Source organism: Oncorhynchus masou, unplaced genomic scaffold (assembly GCF_036934945.1).
Source record: "Oncorhynchus masou masou isolate Uvic2021 unplaced genomic scaffold, UVic_Omas_1.1 unplaced_scaffold_2268, whole genome shotgun sequence".
NCBI lineage: Eukaryota > Metazoa > Chordata > Actinopteri > Salmoniformes > Salmonidae > Oncorhynchus > Oncorhynchus masou.
In genome coordinates, this window is record NW_027008738.1 from 26,501 (window position 1) to 32,500 (window position 6,000).

At 47.8% G+C, this 6,000-nt stretch overlaps 1 pseudogene; it reads left to right on the forward strand.

Annotated features, from left to right (window-relative positions):
• LOC135533179 (protein Atg16l2-like) overlaps positions 1-6,000 on the forward strand; it is a 34,718-nt pseudogene that overhangs the window by 20,217 nt on the left and 8,501 nt on the right.

The window sequence follows — 6,000 nt, forward strand, 5'->3', positions numbered from 1 at the left end:
CTATAGAGCTAACTGACTTGACTCCTCCCTTATAGAGCTAACCCTGGTCTATCTCTGACCTGACTCTCCTCCCCTATAGAACTAACCCTGGTCTATCTCTGACCTGACTCTCCTCCCCTATAGAGCTAACTGACCTGACTCCTCCCCTATAGAGCTAACCCTGGTCTATCTCTGACCTGACTCTCCTCCCCTATAGAGCTAACTGACTTGACTCCTCCCTTATAGAGCTAACCCTGGTCTATCTCTGACCTGACTCTCCTCCCCTATAGAACTAACCTGGTCTATCTCTGACCTGACTCTCCTCCCCTATAGAGCTAACTGACCTGACTCCTCCCCTATAGAGCTAACCCTGGTCTATCTCTGACCTGACTCTCCTCCCCTATAGAGCTAACTGACCTGACTCCTCCCCTATAGAGCTAACCCTGGTCTATCTCTGACCTGACTCTCCTCCCCTATAGAGCTAACTGACTTGACTCCTCCCCATAGAGCTAACCCTGGTCTATCTCTGACCTGACTCTCCTCCCCTATAGAGCTAACCCTGGTCTATCTCTGACCTGACTCCTCCCCTATAGAACTAACCCTGGTCTATCTCTGACCTGACTCTCCTCCCCTATAGAGCTAACCCTGGTCTATCTCTGACCTGACTCTCCTCCCCTATAGAGCTAACTGACCTGACTCCTCCCCTATAGAGCTAACCCTGGTCTATCTCTGACCTGACTCTCCTCCCCTATAGAACTAACCCTGGTCCATCTCTGACCTGACTCTCCTCCCCTATAGAGCTAACTGACCTGACTCCTCCCCTATAGAGCTAACCCTGGTCTATCTCTGAGCTGACTCTCCTCCCCTATAGAGCTAACTGACCTGACTCCTCCCCTATAGAGCAAACCCTGGTCTATCTCTGACCTGACTCTCCTCCCCTATAGAGCTAACTGGCTTGACTCCTCCCCTATAGAGCTAACCCTGGTCTATCTCTGACCTGACTCTCCTCCCCTATAGAGCTAACCCTGGTCTATCTCTGACCTGACTCCTCCCCTATAGAACTAACCCTGGTCTATCTCTGACCTGACTCTCCTCCCTATAGAGCTAACCCTGGTCTATCTCTGACCTGACTCTCCTCCCCTATAGAGCTAACTGACCTGACTCCTCCCCTATAGAGCTAACCCTGGTCTATCTCTGACCTGACTCTCCTCCCCTATAGAACTAACCCTGGTCTATCTCTGACCTGACTCTCCTCCCCTATAGAGCTAACTGACCTGACTCCTCCCCTATAGAGCTAACCCTGGTCTATCTCTGAGCTGACTCTCCTCCCCTATAGAGCTAACTGACCTGACTCCTCCCCTATAGAGCAAACCCTGGTCTATCTCTGACCTGACTCTCCTCCCCTATAGAGCTAACTGACTTGACTCCTCCCCTATAGAGCTAACCCTGGTCTATCTCTGACCTGACTCTCCTCCCCTATAGAGCTAACCCTGGTCTATCTCTGACCTGACTCCTCCCCTATAGAACTAACCCTGGTCTATCTCTGACCTGACTCTCCTCCCCTATAGAGCTAACCCTGGTCTATCTCTGACCTGACTCCTCCCATATAGAGCTAACCCTGGTCTATCTCTGACCTGACTCCTCCCATATAGAGCTAACCCTGGTCTATCTCTGACCTGACTCCTCCCCTATAGAGCTAACCCTGGTCTATCTCTGACCTGACTCTCCTCCCCTATAGAACTAACCCTGGATGTTAGTGTGTCTGATGACTGTCCTTATCTCTCATTTCAGAGCTGAGGGCTTCAAATGTGGCTGTGACAGCACCAAGGCTATATTCAGGTGAGCACTTACTCTAACCCTGACTCTAGGGGCCTGTGTTACAACACAGTCTGTGGGATGGTACAGGACCCTGGGGTACAACACAGTCTGTAGGATGGTACAGGACCCTGGGGTACAACACAGTCTGTAGGATGGTACAGGACCCTGTGGTACAACACAGTCTGTAGGATGGTACAGGACCCTGGGGTACAACACAGTCTGTAGGATGGTACAGGACCCTGGGGTACAACACAGTCTGTAGGATGGTACAGGATGGTACAGGACCCTGGGGGTACAACACAGTCTGTAGGATGGTACAGGACCCTGGGGTACAACACAGTCTGTAGGATGGTACAGGATGGTACAGGACCCTGGGGTACAACACAGTCTGTAGGATGGTACAGGATGGTACAGGACCCTGGGGTACAACACAGTCTGTAGGATGGTACAGGACCCTGGGTACAACACAGTCTGTAGGATGGTACAGGATGGTACAGGACCCTGGGGTACAACACAGTCTGTAGGATGGTACAGGACCCTGGGGTACAACACAGTCTGTAGGATGGTACAGGATGGTACAGGACCCTGTGGTACAACACAGTCTGTAGGATGGTACAGGACCCTGGGGTACAACACAGTCTGTAGGATGGTACAGGACCCTGGGGTACAACACAGTCTGTAGGATGGTACAGGATGGTACAGGACCCTGGGGTACAACACAGTCTGTAGGATGGTACAGGACCCTGGGGTACAACACAGTCTGTAGGATGGTACAGGACCCTGTGGTACAACACAGTCTGTAGGATGGTACAGGACCCTGGGGTACAACACAGTCTGTAGGATGGTACAGGACCCTGGGGTACAACACAGTCTGTAGGATGGTACAGGATGGTACAGGACCCTGGGGTACAACACAGTCTGTAGGATGGTACAGGACCCTGGGGTACAACACAGTCTGTAGGATGGTACAGGATGGTACAGGACCCTGGGGTACAACACAGTCTGTAGGATGGTACAGGATGGTACAGGACCCTGGGGTACAACACAGTCTGTAGGATGGTACAGGACCCTGGGGTACAACACAGTCTGTAGGATGGTACAGGATGGTACAGGACCCTGGGGTACAACACAGTCTGTAGGATGGTACAGGACCCTGGGGTACAAAACAGTCTGTAGGATGGTACAGGATGGTACAGGACCCTGGGGTACAACACAGTCTGTAGGATGGTACAGGACCCTGGGGTACAACACAGTCTGTAGGATGGTACAGGATGGTACAGGACCCTGGGGTACAACACAGTCTGTAGGATGGTACAGGACCCTGGGGTACAACACAGTCTGTAGGATGGTACAGGATGGTACAGGACCCTGGGGTACAAAACAGTCTGTAGGATGGTACAGGACCCTGGGGTACAACACAGTCTGTAGGATGGTACAGGATGGTACAGGACCCTGGGGTACAACACAGTCTGTAGGATGGTACAGGACCCTGTGGTACAACACAGTCTGTAGGATGGTACAGGACCCTGGGGTACAACACAGTCTGTAGGATGGTACAGGACCCTGGGGTACAACACAGTCTGTAGGATGGTACAGGATGGTACAGGACCCTGGGGTACAACACAGTCTGTAGGATGGTACAGGATGGTACAGGACCCTGGGGTACAACACAGTCTGTAGGATGATACAGGACCCTGGGGTACAACACAGTTGTGTGTGAGTAGTATTAGTGAATAATATTAGTGTGTGAGTAGTATTAGTGAATAATTTTAGAGAATAATATTTGTGTGTGAGTAGTATTAGTGAATAATATTTGTGTGTGAGTAGTATTAGTGAATAATATTAGTGAATAATATTAGTGTGTGAGTAGTATTAGTGAATAATTTTAGAGAATAATATTTGTGTGTGAGTAGTATTAGTGAATAATATTTGTGTGTGAGTAGTATTAGTGAATAATATTTGTGTGTGAGTAGTATTAGTGAATCATTTTAGAGAATAATATTTGTGTGTGAGTAGTATTAGTGAATAATATTTGTGTGTGAGTAGTATTAGTGAATAATATTAGTGAATAATATTAGTGTGTGAGTAGTATTAGTGAATCATTTTAGTGAATAATATTAGTGTGTGAGTAGTATTAGTGAATAATTTTAGAGAATAATATTTGTGTGTGACTAGTATTAGTGAATAATATTAGTGAATAATATTAGTGTGTGAGTAGTATTAGTGAATAATTTTAGAGAATAATATTTGTCAGGATTTGGCCAGGGTTGTTCCGGGTTTTGGTCACTAGATGCCCCCATTGTGCTTTTTGACCTTATGTTTTTTCCCTTGTTCCCCATTATTATTTGCACCTGTACCTCGTTTTCCCTGATTGTATTTAAACCCTTAGTTTCCCTCAGTTCTGTGCTCTGTGTTTGTATGTTAGCACCCAGCCCTAGTGTTCTGTGTTTTCGTGTCGATTCCGGTGGATGCTCTTGTGGAATTCTGTTTTTGTTTTTGAGTGTCTCTTGAGGCTTTTTTGTGCTATTCCTACCACCTTTTGGATTTGCCATTTTTGTATTTAAGGACTTCTCCTTTTTACTTTATTAAATACACCGTCTTAAGTACTGCTGTGTCTGCCTCATCTTCTGGGTTCTGCTGACTATTCGTGGCTCAGTTGGTTAAGTGACTGTTTCTCACTCCGGAGACCCAGGTTCGTAACCGGGTCCTGACAAATATTTGTGTGTGAGTAGTATTAGTGAATCATTTTAAAGAATAATATTTGTGTGTGAGTAGTATTAGTGAGAGCGTACGGGATGAGGAATTTCTAGATGTATGACAGAATACAAAGCATCTCACAACAACACTAGACCTGTTGGTTTTAGAAGAGAGACGTGAATTAATTTATATTCCTTCTGTGTGACCAGACTGGCTGTTGACTTGACATGCCGTTCTGAAGTTCAAAGGAAGTGGAGGGTTGTGGTGAGCTGCCAAGTCCCCTCCTTCCGCTCCTCTCTTGTTCTTAATTGATGAATTAAGGTCACTAGTTAGTAAGGAACTCCCCTCACCTGGTTGTCTGGGTCTTAATTGAAAGGAAAAACCAGCAGACACTAGACACTTCAGGGATTGGGGTTGACACACCTGGGCTACATGTTCCTCTCTGTGTGATGTTGGATCTGAGAGTGACAGAGAGATATATAAAGAAAGGGAGAGAGAGGGAGAGGGAGAGAGAGGGAGGGAGAGAGAGGGAGGGGGAGAGAGAGAGAGAGAGAGGGGGAGGGGGGGAGAGAGAGAGAGAGAGAGAGAGGAAGGGGGAGAGAGAGAGAGGGAGGGAGGGGGAGAGAGGGAGAGAGAGAGGGAGGGAGGGAGGGAGGGGTAGAGAGGGGAGGGAGGGGGGAGAGAGAGGGAGGGAGAGGGAGAGAGAGAGGGAGGGAGAGGGAGGGAGGGAGGGGGGAGAGAGAGGGAGGAGGGGGAGAGAGAGGGAGGGAGGGGGAGAGAGAGAGAGAGGGAGGGAGGGGGGAGAGAGAGAGAGGGAGGGAGGGGGGAGAGAGAGAGGGAGGGGGAGAGAGAGAGGGAGGGAGAGAGAGAGGGAGGGAGGGGGGAGAGAGAGAGGGAGAGAGAGAGGGAGGGAGGGAGGGAGTGTTTTTTTCTGATGCCTGCTGATATACTAACCGGTTTCCTCTGAATGCATTTTTACTGTTGCCATGACAGCAGATGGACAGGACTAGAATACTTTGGTGGTGTGATGTTGTTAAGGGCCGTGCAGGAGTCAGGATATGATACTGTAGTGATACAGTGTAGTGGCCAGATATCAGCCCAGGATTGTATTGATATGTCAGCCTTCAACTAACTAATTGTTCCTTATCTATCTATCTATATATATATATTATTCCTCTCTCTTCACTCTATCTCTCTTTCCCTCTCCTATCTCTCCTATCTCTCTCTCTCTTCACTCTTCTCCCTCTCTCTCCTATCTATCCTTCTATCTCTCTCTCTCTCTCTCCTATCTCTCTCTCTCTTCACTCTTCTCCCTCTCTCCTATCTATCCTATCTCTCTCTCTCTCTCTCTCTTTCTTATCTCCTCTCTTCTCTCAATTCAATTTCAATTTTAAGACAAAAATGCATTTGCATGGGAAACGTATGTCTACTTTGCCAAAGCAATTGAAATAGATAATAAACAATAAAAAATGAACAGTAAACATTAATCACAGAAGTTCCAAAATA